The 14,256-nt window shown below is 38.9% G+C and overlaps 1 non-coding gene across 1 annotated transcript; it reads right to left on the reverse strand.

Moving 5' to 3' along the window:
- Positions 1-9,497: 9,497 nt before the first annotated feature.
- TRNAC-GCA (transfer RNA cysteine (anticodon GCA)) lies at positions 9,498-9,569 on the reverse strand. The gene has a single exon. It is a non-coding gene; the product is annotated as a tRNA-Cys (tRNA).
- Positions 9,570-14,256: the final 4,687 nt, after the last annotated feature.

Raw genomic sequence — 14,256 nt, forward strand, 5'->3', positions numbered from 1 at the left:
AAAAAAATAAAGTCTCTCACTGTTTCCATTGTTTCCCCATCTATTTTTCATGAAGTGATTGGACCAGATGCCATGATCTTAGTTTTTGAAATGTTGAGTTTTAAGCCAGCTTTCTCACTCTCCTCACTCATTTTCATCAAGAGGCTCTTTAGTTCCTCTTTGCTTTCTGCCATAAGGGTGGTGTCATCTGCATCTCTGAGGTTATTGGTATTTCTCCCATAAGTAAGCAGAGACATTACATTGCCAACAAAGGTCCATCTACTCAAAGGCATGTTTTTTCCGAGTCATGTATGGATGTGAGAGTTGGACTATAAAAAAAGCTGAATGCCAAAGAAATGTTGTTTTTGAATTGTGGTGTTGTACAGATTCTTGTGAGTTCCTTGGACTGCAAGGAGATGAAACCGCTGCTGCTAAGTCGCTTCAGTCATGTCTGACTCTGCGTGACCCCGTAGACAGCAGCCTACCAGGCTCCTTCATCCTTGGGATTCTCCAGGTAAGAACGCTGGAGTGGGGCCCCATTTCCTTCTCCAATTCATGAAAGTGAAAAGTGAAAGTGAAGTTGCTCAGTCGTGTCTGACTCTTCGCGACTCCATGGACTGCAGCCTACCAGGCTCCTCCATCCATGGGAGTTTCCAGGCAAGAGTACTGGAGTGGGTTGCCATTGCCTTCTCTAAGGAGAAGAAACTAGTCAATCCTAAAGGTAATCAATCCTGAATATTCATGTAAGGACTGATGCTGAAACTGAAGCTCCAATACTTTGGCCACCTGATGTGAAGAACTGACTCATTGGAAAAGACCCTGCCTGGGAAAGATTGAAGGCCAGAGGAGAAGGGGATGACAGAGGATGAGATGGTTGGATGGCATCATCGACTCAATGGACATGAGTTTGAGCAAGCTCTGAGAGTTGGTGATGGACAGGAAAGCCTGGTGTGCTGTAGTCCATGGGGTTGCAAAGAGTCGGACATGACAGTGAATGAACTGAACTGAACCAAAGAGCATGAAATACACTCAGCATCATAAGTCGTCAGGGTAATTTAAATTAAAGCCATGCGATGCCATTAAATACTTATTAGATTGGAAATACACAGTTATAAAAACCTGAGACTAAAAAGTACTGGTAAACAATACAATGGGAAAGACTAGAGATGTTTAAAAAAAAAATGTAAGTATTAAGGGACCATTTCATGCAAGGATGGGTACAATAAAGGACAGAAATGGTAAGAACCTAAAAGAAACAAAAAGAGATTAAGAAGGGGTGGTAGGAATACACAGAAAACTGTACAAAAAAGATCTTAATGAGCAGCATAATCACGATGATGTGGCTGATCTCCTAGAGCCAGACATACTGGAATGTGAAGTCAAGTAGGCCTTAGGAAGCATTACTACAAACAAAGCTAGTGGAAATGATAGAATTCCAGCTGAGCTATTTAAAATTCTTTTTATTTTAAATTTTCCCATTTTATTCCAAATACAAACGGTCACAATTTACTTATTCACCTACTGAATAAGTGAAATTTTTATCCTTTACAATTTTTCTACATTACAATAAGGAAATGACTCCTCCAAACAATTATACATTCAGACTTGTGATTATATTTCTGGGAAATACAAATGTAAATTTTTAGAAAAATTCTCCAAAGAGCAAAAAGTGAACAGAAGCCTGAGCCTCCCATTCAGAGGATGACATTGCCTTGACATTACAGTCCAGTGATCACAGTGGGCCAAAGGCAACAGGGAATTCCACTATGAACTTATTCTAGATAAACACCCTTGAAGATGCTTAGTTCCTGTGATACCAGAAAATCAGAATAGATAAATGCCTAAAATTATTCTTGACCCGAGCAAGTTTTTTTCTGGGAGGAATCCATATTAGTCTGTAAGGGACCAGGCTCACTCTTTCCTACTTTTCTTTCTTTTAAATATTTTTTCAATTTTATTTATTTTTTTCTTTACAATATAGTACTGGCTTACCATACATTGATATGAATCTGCCATGGGTGTACATGTGTTCCCCATCCTGAACCACCCTCCCACCTCCCTCCCCATTCCATCCCTCTGGGTCATCCTAGTGCACCAGCCCCAAGCACCCTGTATCATGCATCAAACCTGGACTGGTGATTCGTTTCACATGTGATAATTTACATGTTTCAATGCCATTCTCCCATATCATCCCACCCTCATCCTCTTCCACAGAGTCCAAAAGACTGTTCTATACATCTGTGTCTCTTTTTCTGTCTCACATACAAGGTTATCATTACCACCTTTTAAATTCCATATATATGCGTTAGTATACTGTATTGGCATTTTTCTTTCTGGCCGACTTCACTCTGTATAATAGGCTCCAGTTTCATCCACCTCATTAGAATTGATTCAAATGTATTCTTTTTAATGGCTGAGTAATATTCCATTGTGTATATGTACCACAGCTTTCTTATCCATTCATCTGCTGATGGACATCTAGGTTGCTTCGATGTCCTGGCTATTATAAATATTGCTGTGATGAACATTGGGGTACACGTGTGTCTTTCAATTCTGGTTTCCTCAGTGTGTATGCCCAGCAGTGGGATTGCTCTGTCATATGGCAGTTCTATTTCCAGTTTTTTAAGGAATCTCCACACTGTTCTCCATAGTGGCTGACATAATCTGCTCCCAAGTGAAAACGGGTACTGAAGACTGGGTTCTTAAAGGTACAAAGTTGATAACAAATACCAAAAAGCAAAGATTAAAAATCTAGAGTAGAGTTTAGATTCTCAAAAATGCAATATTTTAAAAAAGCCCAAAAATTATAAAATATATGTTTATGAAGTTTGCTTTAAAAATAGGGTCTGTTTTGTTTTGTTTTTTTTTTTTTTGTAAGGTAATAGTAGGTTATAAAAATGAAAATTAAAGGAGTAATAGGGGACTTTAAAATAAATTTGTTTTTAATTAAAAAATGATAACAGTAAAAATATATCTAGGACTTTCTCTGGAGCTGCAGCGGACAGTGTGGGGTCAATTCATTTTCATATAGTTCCTTGGTCCAGCTTGTACTTCTCAAGGTCTGCAGGCCCCTTCCTATGTAGTTGGTGCTAACTACACGGTTTTAATCTATTACACCTGTCACTTCCAAAGCAGTTCCTTCTGTTTATCTTAGGTTCTTCTGTTTGCTGGTCTCTTCAGTGTCTAATTTCCGCCCTGACACAAGCAGGGCTGTGGTGGTCACTTTTTTAAGGATCACTTGTTCAGTCGTCCTGTGGGGAGGGGGGAACACTGCAAACAAATATCACTGGCATGTGTTCACAGTGATTCAGCCACACTGGGTTTGCCCCACTCACAGCCTGTGTGCTTTCCCAGTCTACACAGCTCAGGCTCTAGGTTACTCTGCTGGGAACTGTCTGAAGCTGGCCCTGGGTTGTATGCACTCCCCAGGTCTAAGCCACTCAAGCTCAGATTCTCAGGTACTTCACAAAGGTGCAGACTTGGTTGGACCTGCGTTTTGTGCCCTACCCAGGTCCGAGCAGCTCAGGTGACCAGGTGCTTAGCGAGCACCGTCGCCCCCAGTTGAAAGCTGTGACTTATCTCCTCCCCCGTCCCAGTGGCTCGGTTTTCTGGGTGTACATACAACAGGAGCGTCTTCTCAGGTAAGCCGTGTGTCTCTTCTGGGGAGCTGATTTCTGGCTGTGACCCTCCCGGCAGATGTCAACCGTTCAGAATCCCAAGAAATCTTGGTTAGCAATGAAGTCTGCTTGCAGTTTGGTACAGGATGCCTCTCTGGGGCCACGTTGCCCAATTTCGGCTCTGGCTGCCTTCGCCTACCTGTCTCCGGTGGGGGATGGGCCTGTCCTCAGCTGGCTAGCTCTGCTCAGTCCTTTGTTCTGTGAGCAGGCCTGGTGGTGTCTTAGGTTAGGGCATTTCATGGGATACCTATCCCACTATCTAGGTTGCTATTTCAAGCTAGTTCCCTCAGATTGCCCTCGGGGCATTCAGGCCCGGTCCTTACCCTAAACAATGCAGCCCGTGCCTCACTGTCCAGCCCGGATGTGAGCCTCTGGGCTGCTGCTCCGCTGGGAGTTGCTGTTAGGTGCATAATCTATGGGTTTTAATGATTTATTTATTTTTCCTCCCAGTTATGTCGCCCTCTGAGATTCCGAGGCTCGCAAAAGACCTGCTGGAGAGAGTGTTTCCTGGTGTTTGGAAACTTCTATTTTAAGACTCCGCACCCCTCCCCCCCGCCATGGGTCTCCATCCCTAACTCTTTTGTCTCTCTTTTTATCTTTTATATTTTGTTCTACCTCCTTTCAAAGACAATGGGCTGCCTTTCCGGGTGACTGATGTCCTCTGCCAGCATTCAGAAGTTGTTTTGTGGAATTTGCTCAGCGTTCAAATGTTCTTTTGATGAATTTGTGGGGGAGAAAGTGGTATCCCTGTCTTATTCCTCTGCCATCTTAGAACTGCCCCCCCCATTTAAAATTCTGAAAAACAATAGTGGATAGTGTTAAAGTGCTGCACTCAATATGACAGCAATTTTGGAAAACTCAGCAGTGGGCACAGGACTAGATAAGGTCAGTTTTCATTCCAGTCCCAAAGAGGGGCAGTGCCAAAGAATGTTCAAATTATGACACAATTACACTCATTTTGCATGCTAATAAGGTTATGCTAAAAATCCTTCAAGCTAGGCTACACCAGTGTGTGAACCAATAATGAAATTATAGATGTACAAGCTGGGTTTAGAAAAGGCAGAGGAACCAGAGATCAAATTGCCAACATCCATTGGATGATAGAGAAAGCAAGGGAATTCCAGAAAAACACAAACTTTGGCTTCATTGACTATGAAAAGCCTTTGATTGTATGGATCACAGCAAATTGTGAAAAATTCTTGAAAACTTAAGAATACCAGACCACCCTACCTGTCTCCTGAGAAATCTGTATGCGTGTCAAGGAGCAATAGTTAGAAATTTGCATGGAAAAACTGGTTTAAAATTGGGAAAGGAGTGTCAAGACTGTTTATTGACACCCTGCTTATTTAACTTATATGCAGAGTACATCATACAAAACGCCAGGCTGGATGAAACACGAGCTGGAATCAAGATTGCTGGGGAAAATACCAGCAACCTCAAATACGCAGGTGGAGTCAGTCCAGTTCAGTTCAGGTGCTCAGTCATGTCCGACTCTTTGCAACTCCATGGACTGCAGCACACCAAGCTTCCCTGTCCATCATCAACTCCTGGAGCCTACTTAAATTTATGTCCATTGAGTCGATAATGCCATCCAACCATCTCATCCTCTGTCATCCCCTTCTCCTCCCACCTTCAGTCTTTCCCAACATCAGGGTCTTTTCCAATGAGTAGATTCTTCTCAGCAGGTGGCCAAAGTATTGGAGTCTCAGCTTCAGCATCAGTCCTTCCAGTGAATATTCAGGACTGATTTCCTTTAGGATGGACTGGTTGGATCTCCTTGCAGGCAATTGTGGAGTACATCATGCAAAATGCCGGGCTGGATGAGCCACAAGCCGGAATCAAGACTGCCGAGAGAAATATCAATAACCTCATATGTGCATATGACACCACTCTTACAGAAGAAAGCAAAGAGGAACTATAGAGCCTCTTGATGAAGGTGAAAGAGGAGATGGAAAAAACTGGCTTAAAACTCAACATTCAATAAACTAAGATCATAGCATCCAGTCCCATCACTTCAGGGCAAATAGATGGGGGAATAATGAAAACAGTAACAGACTTTAATTTATTGGTTTCCAAATTCACTGCAGATGGTGACTGCTGCTGTTAAGTCGCTTCAGTCGTGTCTGACTCTGTGCGACCCCATAGATAGCAGCCCACCAGGCTCCTCTGTCGCTAGGATTCTCCAGGCAAGAATACTGGAGTGGGATGCCATTTCCTTCTCCAATGCATGAAAAGTGAAAAGTGAAAGGGAAGTCGCTCAGTCATGCTCGACTCTTAGTGACCCCATGGACTGCAGCCTACCAGGCTCCTCTGTCCATGGGATTTTCCAGGCAAGATTACTGGAGTGGGGTGCCATTGCCTTCTCCAATGGTGACTGCAGCCATGAAATTAAAAGATGCTTGCTCCTTGGAAGAAAAGCTATGACAACCTAGACAGCATATTAAAAAGCAGAGACATTACTCTGCCAATAAAGGTCCATATAGTCAAAGCAATGGTTTTTCTAGTAGTCATGAATGGATGTGAGAGTTGGACCATAAAGAAGCCTACACACCAAAGAACTGATGCTTTTGAACCGTTGTGTTGAAGAAGACTCTTGGGAATCCCTTGGACTGCAAGGAGATGAAACCATTCACTCCTAAAGGAAATCTACCCTGAATATTCATCAGAATGACTGATGCTGAAACTCCAATACTGGCCATCTCATGCAAAGAGCTGACTCACTGGAAAAGACCATGATCCTTGGAAAGATTGAAGGCAAAAGGAAAAGGAGGCAGAAGATGAGATGATTAGATATTGTCACCAACTCAATGAACATGAATTTGAGCAAACTCTGAGAGATAGTGGAGGAAGAGGAGTCTGGAGTTTTCAGTCCATGTGATTGCAAAGAAATGGACACAACTTAGTGACTGAGCAGCAAGAGCAGGTGCTGACAAGGATAAGGAACAATTGAGACACTGTACCGCTGCTGGTGGAAGAATGAAGTAGGTGCAGCCACTTTGACAAACATTTTGGCAGTTTCTTATGAAAGTTAATATAGAGTTGCCATGACATCCATCAATCCCATTTCCAGGTATTTATCCTAGAGAAGTTAAAACTTATGTTTACAGAGAAGAGTACACACAAATATTTATTACAGTTTTAATCATAAGTGCCCCAAACAGAAAACAGCCCAGATGTTTTGCAACAATTACACAGTCATACAATAAAATTCTACTCAGCAGTAAAAAATGAATGGATTGTGTATTTATATATGGATGAATGAAGCTTAAGTGCGTTTTACTAAGTTAAAGAATGCAGACCCAAAAGATACATGATATGTTATTCTGTTTATGAATTTATGGAAAAGATAAGTCTATAGAGACAATGAATATCATGCATTAGTACTGAGAAGAAGGTGTGAATACAAAGTGGGTAGCATTGGAATTGTTCTTTATCCTATAATGGTGGTGATTTCAAGAATTCATTCATGCATTAAAATTCATAGACCAGTTCACAAATAAAAAACTTAATTTTAATGTATGTGAACTAAAATTAATAGTGATGAACAATTTTTTAAAAAATTCAGATAAGCATTAGCACTGGGATTATGAATTCCTGATGGGCAGGTCAGGCATATGCATCCCAAAAGAAGCCTTCAGTCTCCTTGATGAATACACTCTTGGGACATTCTTGAAAGAGAGGGTTAGAATTAACTGTCAGGCCATGAACTACTAACAGGTTTTATCCAAAGAAAACAGTTATCTATTTTCAAGTAGCCATTCTTACTCTTATGATAGGGAGAATCATTGGGAGGGTATTTCCCCTGGTTCTCTATCCTATCAGATCTTTGTTCAAGACCCACCAAATGTGCATTTGTGTAGCTATACAAAAAGCTTGATATTTGTCAATGTCATTCTTTAGTAGAAATTAATTACTTGTGAGTAGAGTAACCATGACTACCTTTCTATTTTGTTCTCCCTCTCCTTTTTAAAAACAAAACCAAAATATTAAAATTTTCATATGCTTCTGTATAGGTAATTCTGCAGAAGATTTAAAAAGACTATAAATACACATATGAATCAAAGGTGTTACAGTTCATCTGTAGTATACCCTGCTAATTTTTATGATTTAAACAATGAAAAGCATGGTAATTAGTCACTTTCTATTTCTGGCAATGTTAAATAAAGCAGACTAGTTAAAATCTAAAATAAACAGGTTTATTTTATTATAAATCAAAGTCAAATAGACCTTCCAAGTGGGCTAACACCTTTCTTTTTAAGCATGGCATTTGCAACACCAAAATTTTATATCAGCTTTATTTATATTTAAATTAGATAAAATTTGAAGTGACTCCCTTAGAAACGGCTTTTTTTTCTCCTAAAACAGATATTTTCTCTGACAGTCCAGATAGTAAATAATTTAGGATTTACAGGCCATAGACTCTCTTACTCAACTACTCATAATTGTTTTGTACTACAAAAGCAGCCATAGATAATGTGCAAAGAAATGAAAGTGGCTGTGTTAAAATAAGATTTTGTTTAAAAAAATTGTGTTGACTATAGATTGGCAACTCCTGCAGTATAGGTGATGATAAGTTTTCTGTGATGCATTTCTATTCATTTCCACAGCTATAATGGGTAGAAATGCTGAACAATGAAAATGAGTCCTATTTCACACCATTCAGAAAAATTAACTTGAAATGGGTCAAAGACTTGAACATTAGACATGATGCCATAAAACTCCTAGAGGAAAGTCTAAGGAAATTCCTTGACATTGGTCATGGCAATGATTTTTTAGATATGACACCAAAAGCACAAACATCAAAAATCAACCAGTGGGACTGCATCAAACATAAAAGCTTTTGCGTAGCAAAAGAAACAGTCAATGAAATAAAAAGGCAACTTGCAGAATGGAAGAAAAATTTGCTAAACCATATATCAAATAAGGGGTTAATATTCAAAAAAGAACTCGTAACACTCAATAACAACAACTAACAGTCTAATTAAAAATTGACGGATGAAATAAATAGATATCCTTCCAAATATGATATTCAAATGGCTAACGAATGAAAAGATTCTCAACATCACTAATCATCAGAGTAATGCAAATCAAAACCACAATGAGATATCACCTCTTACCTGTTAGAATGGTTATCATCAAGAAGACAAGGGGGCTTCCCTGGTTGCTCAGTGCTAAAGAATCCGCATGCAAATGCAGGAGACACACGTTCAATCCCTGGTTCAGGAAGCTCCCACATGTCATGGAACAACTAAACCTGTGCACCACAATTATTGAGCTTGTGCTCTAAAGCCCTGGAGTTACAACTACTGAGCCCACACACCACAATGACTGAAGCCCATGCAGCCTAGAACTCATGCTCTGCGACAAGAGAAACCACCACAGTGAGAAGCCTGTGCAGCACAACTGGAAAATAGCCCCCACTATCCACAACTAGAGAAAACCTGCACAACAACGAACACCTAGCATAGCCAAAAATAAATAAATAAAATTACTAAAAAAAAAAAAAAAAAAGACAAGAGAAGGACTTCCTTAATAGTCCAGTTAGACAAAGAGGATTAGACTCCCCTCTTCTACTGCAGGGGGTTCAGCTTGATCCCTGGTTGGGGACTTGGAAGCCGTGTGGCACAGCCAAAAAAAAAAAAAGGAGAGTCCTCAAAATTTTAAAAATTCATCTACCATATGATCTAGCAGTTCCACTTTTGAGTAATGATCAACGCAAATATCCAAGAATGTATTACTTTATCCAGACCCCATGGACTGTAGCTTATCAGGCTCTTCCATCCATGGGATTTTCCAGGCAAGTGTACTGGAGTGGATTGCCATTTCCTTCTCCAGGGGATCTTCCCTACCCAGGAATTGAACCTGGGTCTCCCGCATTGCAGGCAGACGCTTTACCATCTGAGCCACCAGGGAAGCCCAATTTACCCATAATGTGAACTAATTATGCAGCCATTAATATTAAAACATAGATTTAATGTCATGTCTAATGTTCATAAATTAACAAGCGGAAAAGCAGGTCATGAAAGAGGTGATTTCATTTTTGTAAAAAATATGCCTACATAGAAAAAAGACTAGAAGAACACAACAAAAAATACATTTTGAAATAATGTATTTATAAGAATTTTTATTTGTTTTGTGTTTTACTGTTTCCCATATTTCATACAATGACTATATGCTTATTTTATAATATGAAATATTGTTTTAAAGGAACCTTTATTTTTCTTTCCTAATTCTGGCAGCAGTTCATCTCTGCTGTAAAACATTTGGAAAAGCTAGCAAGTTCTAAAAAAGAATTAAAGCCTCTATAATACCACTACTACTAAGAGACTGCTTTGCGCATTACATTTATATATCAGAATGATTTTACCAACAGGTAGTGGAAAACTTGACTCAAAGAAGCATAAACAAAACGGATATTTTTATCTTAATAAGGATACTAGAGATAGGAAGAGATTCAGAGTTGGTTGATTCAACAGCTCTAAGATACTATTAGGTTGTTAATTTTGCAGGGGCGGGGGTTTCTCAAATCTGTTCTCCACAGCATCCTAAAGCAATTTCCTCCTATTTTTATATGATACTTGCCAGTAGCAACCTGGGTTACAGGCTTCATTTTTCTCATCCAGGGACTTGAAGTCCCTGTTCTAAAACAGAAGATCCAATATAAGGGATATTTCATTGTGGCTTTAAATATACTTATATATCAGTTCAGTTCAGTTCAGTCACTCAGTCGTGCCCAACTCTTTGTGACCCCATGGACTGCAGCACACCAAGCTTCCCTGTCCATCACCAACTCCCAGAGTTTACTCAAACTCATGTCCATTAAGTTGGTGATGTCATCCAACCATCTCATCCTCTGTCTTCCCCTTCTCCCGTCTTCAATCTTTCCCAGCATCAGAGTCTTTTCAAATGAGTCAGCCCTTCATATCAGGTGGCAAAAGTATTGGAGCTTCAGCTTCAACATCAGTCATTCCAATGAATATTCAGGACTGATTTCCTTTAGGATGGACTGGTTGGATCTCCTTGCTGGCAAAATAATGTCTCTGCTTTTTAATATGCTGTCTAGGTTGGTCATAACTTTCCTTCCAAGGAGTAAGCATCTTTTAATTTCATGGCAGCAATCATGTATATATTTATATATACATACTGATAATTTTTCAGCCATAATGATTTTCTCTCTTAATAAAGGATTGACACCCAAGAAAGTCAGGCCTGTTATTGAAGAAAAATAGACAATTAAACTATTATGGTACTAGAACTAAAAGTTTCTAACTACTAGAAGCAACCGCAGACACAACCTTCTCAGGAGAATCACTAGGAACTAGGTTATTTGCCACCTTTGTGATTTCAGGAAGGGACAAAAACATAACAGGTCTGTGTTTGGTTAAAGCTCATAGATACAGTTCAGTCTATCAGTCATGTCTGACTTTTCAACCCCATGGACTGCATCAGGAAAGGCTTCCGTGTCCTTCATCATCGCCCAGAGCTTGTGCAAACTCATGTACATGAGTTGGTGATGCCATCCAAACACCTCATCCTCTGTCGTCCCCTTCTCCTTCTGCCTTTAATCTTCCCCAGCATTAGGGTCTTTTCCAATGACTCAGCTATTTAGATCAGGTGGCTAAAGTATTAGGGCGTCATTTTCAGCATCAGCCTTTCCAATGAATATTCAGGGTTGTTTTCCTTTAGGACTGACTGGCTTGATATTCTTTATTGTTATTATTATTACACAAAGTTTTTTTTTTAATTTTTTAAATATAAATTTATTTATTTTAATTTGAGGTTAATTACTTTACAATATTGTATTGGTTTTGCCATACATCAACATGAATCCACCACGGGTGTACACATGTTCCCCATCCTGAATCCCCCTCCCACCTCCCCTCCCCATACCATCCCTCTGGGTCATCTCACTGTACCATCCCCAAGCATCCTGTATCCTGCATTGAACCTGGACTGGCGATTCGTTTAATATTTGATATTATACATGTTTCAATGCCATTCTCCCAAATCATCCCACCCTCTCCTTCTCCCATAGAGTCCAACAGACTGTTCCATACATCTGTGTCTCTTTTTCTGTCTTGCATACAGAGTTATCATTATCATCTTTCTAAATTCCATATATATGTGTTAGTATACTGTATTGGTGTTTTTCTATATATAGAAACTATAAAACACTGGTGAAAGAAATCAAAGATGACACTAATAGATGGAGAAATATACCATGTTCATGGATCGGAAAAATCAACATAGTGAAAATGATTATACTACCCAAAGCAACCTATAGATTCAATGCAATCCCTATCAAGCTACCAGCGATATTTTTCACAGAGCTAGAACAAATAATTTCACAATTTGTATGGAAATACAAAAAACCTCGAATAGCCAAAGCAATCTTGAGAAAGAAGAATGGAACTGGAGGAATCAAGCTGCCTGACTTCAGGCTCTACTACAAAGCCACAGTCATCAAGACAGTATGATACTGGCACAAAGACAGAAATATAGATCTATGGAACAAAATAGAAAGCCCAGAGATAAATGCATGCACCTATGGACACCTTATCTTTGACAAAGGAGGCAAGAATATACAATGGAGAAAAGACAGTCTCTTAACCAAGTGGTGCTGGGAAAACTGGTCAACCACTTGTAAAAAAATGAAACCAGAACACTTTCTAACACCATACACAAAAATAAACTCGAAATGGATTAAAGATCTAAATGTAAGACCAGAAACTATAAAACTCTTAGAGGAGAACATAGGCAAAACACTGTCCAACATAAATCACAGCAGGATCCTCTATGACCCACCTCATAGAATATTGGAAATAAACGCAAAAATAAACAAATGGGACCTAATTAAAATTAAAGGCTTCTGCACAACAAAGTAAACTATAAGCAAGGTGAAAAGAGAGCCTTCAGAATGGGAGAAAATAATAGAAAATGAAGCAACTAACAAACAACTAATCTCAAAAATAAACAAGCAACTCCTGCAGCTCAATTCCATAAAAATAAATAACCCAATCAAAAAATGGGCCAAATAACTACACAGACATTTCTCCAAAGAAGACATACAGATGACTAACAAACACATGAAAAGATGCTCAACATCACTCATTATCAGAGAAATGCAAATCAAATCACAATAGGGTGCCATTTCATGCCAGTCAGAATGGCTGCTATCCAAAAGTCTAAAAACAATAAATGCTGGAGAGGGTGTGGAGAAAAGGGAACCCTCTTACACTGTTGGTGGGAATGCAAACTAGTACAGCCACTATGGAGAACAGTGTGAAGATTCCTTAAGGAACTGGAAATAGAACTGCCTTATGACCCAGTAATCCCACTACTGGGCATACACACCAAGGATACTAGAATTGAAAGAAACACGTGTACCTCAATGTTCATCACAGCACTGTTTATAATAGCGGACATGGAAAGCAACCTAGATGTCCATCAGCAGATGAATGGATAAGCAAGCTGTGGTACATAAACACAATGGAGTATTACTCAGCCATTAAAAGGAATACATTTGAATCAGTTCTAACGAGGTGGATGAAACTGGAGCCTATTATACAGAGTGAAGTAAGCCAGAAAGTAAAACACCAATAGAGTATACTAATGCATATACATGGAATTTAGAAAGATGGTAAGATAACCCTGTATTCAAGATAGCAAAAGAGACACAGATGTATAGAACAGTCTGTTGGCTTGATATTCTTGCAGTCCAAGGATTTCTCAAGAGTCTTCTCCAACACCACAGTTCAAAGCATTGATTCTTCAGTGCTCAGCTTTCTTTATGGTCCAACTCCCACATCCATACATGACTACTGGAAAAACCGTAGCTTTGACTATACAAACCTTTGGTGGCAAAGTAATGTCTCTTTTTAGTTTACTGTCTAGGTTTGTCATAGCTTTACTTCCAAGGAGTAAGTTCATAAACACTGCAAATTAAGAGCAATATGTCAGGGGCTCCAACCTGCCCACAGACAGTTTCCATTCAACTATCTCCATTTTAATAAATACTCATCTTAATGGCTGGAAAAACACTAAATTCTAAGTAGCAATCCTAATAATGTGCTGAAATGAAAACTTCTCCTTTATAATGGTGATACAGATGATTGATTACTTATTGAAACTATATCAAATAATTTACAGTATTATAGTGAAATATTGAGGCTATTTTTTTCATGTAAAGATGGACTAGAATCAAATATTATTAGAAGGAAGAATAATTAGGCAATTCATGACACTGATTGTAGTTTATAGTTCTATTGTAAAAAAAATCATCTATTAGCTGAAGACTGTCTAGGATTGAAGATATTTTATGGCCTATTCAAGGCGACTAACAGAGAAATAAATATCAAGGGCATATAAGTAGCTAATTAATCACCTGTTTATTTTTTAATATGATACAGTAAAATTGAATTTTTCTTTCAGTATACAGTTCTATGAATGTTTTTTATTGAAGTTTAGTTGATTTACATTATTATATTAGTTTCAGATGTACGACATAATGACTCAATATTTTTAAAGATTATACTCCATTTAAAATTATTATAAAATACTGGTTATATTCCCTTTCCTGTACAATATATCCTTGTAGCTT

The sequence above is a fragment of the Ovis aries genome, chromosome X (assembly GCF_016772045.2).
Source record: "Ovis aries strain OAR_USU_Benz2616 breed Rambouillet chromosome X, ARS-UI_Ramb_v3.0, whole genome shotgun sequence".
Taxonomy (NCBI): domain Eukaryota; kingdom Metazoa; phylum Chordata; class Mammalia; order Artiodactyla; family Bovidae; genus Ovis; species Ovis aries.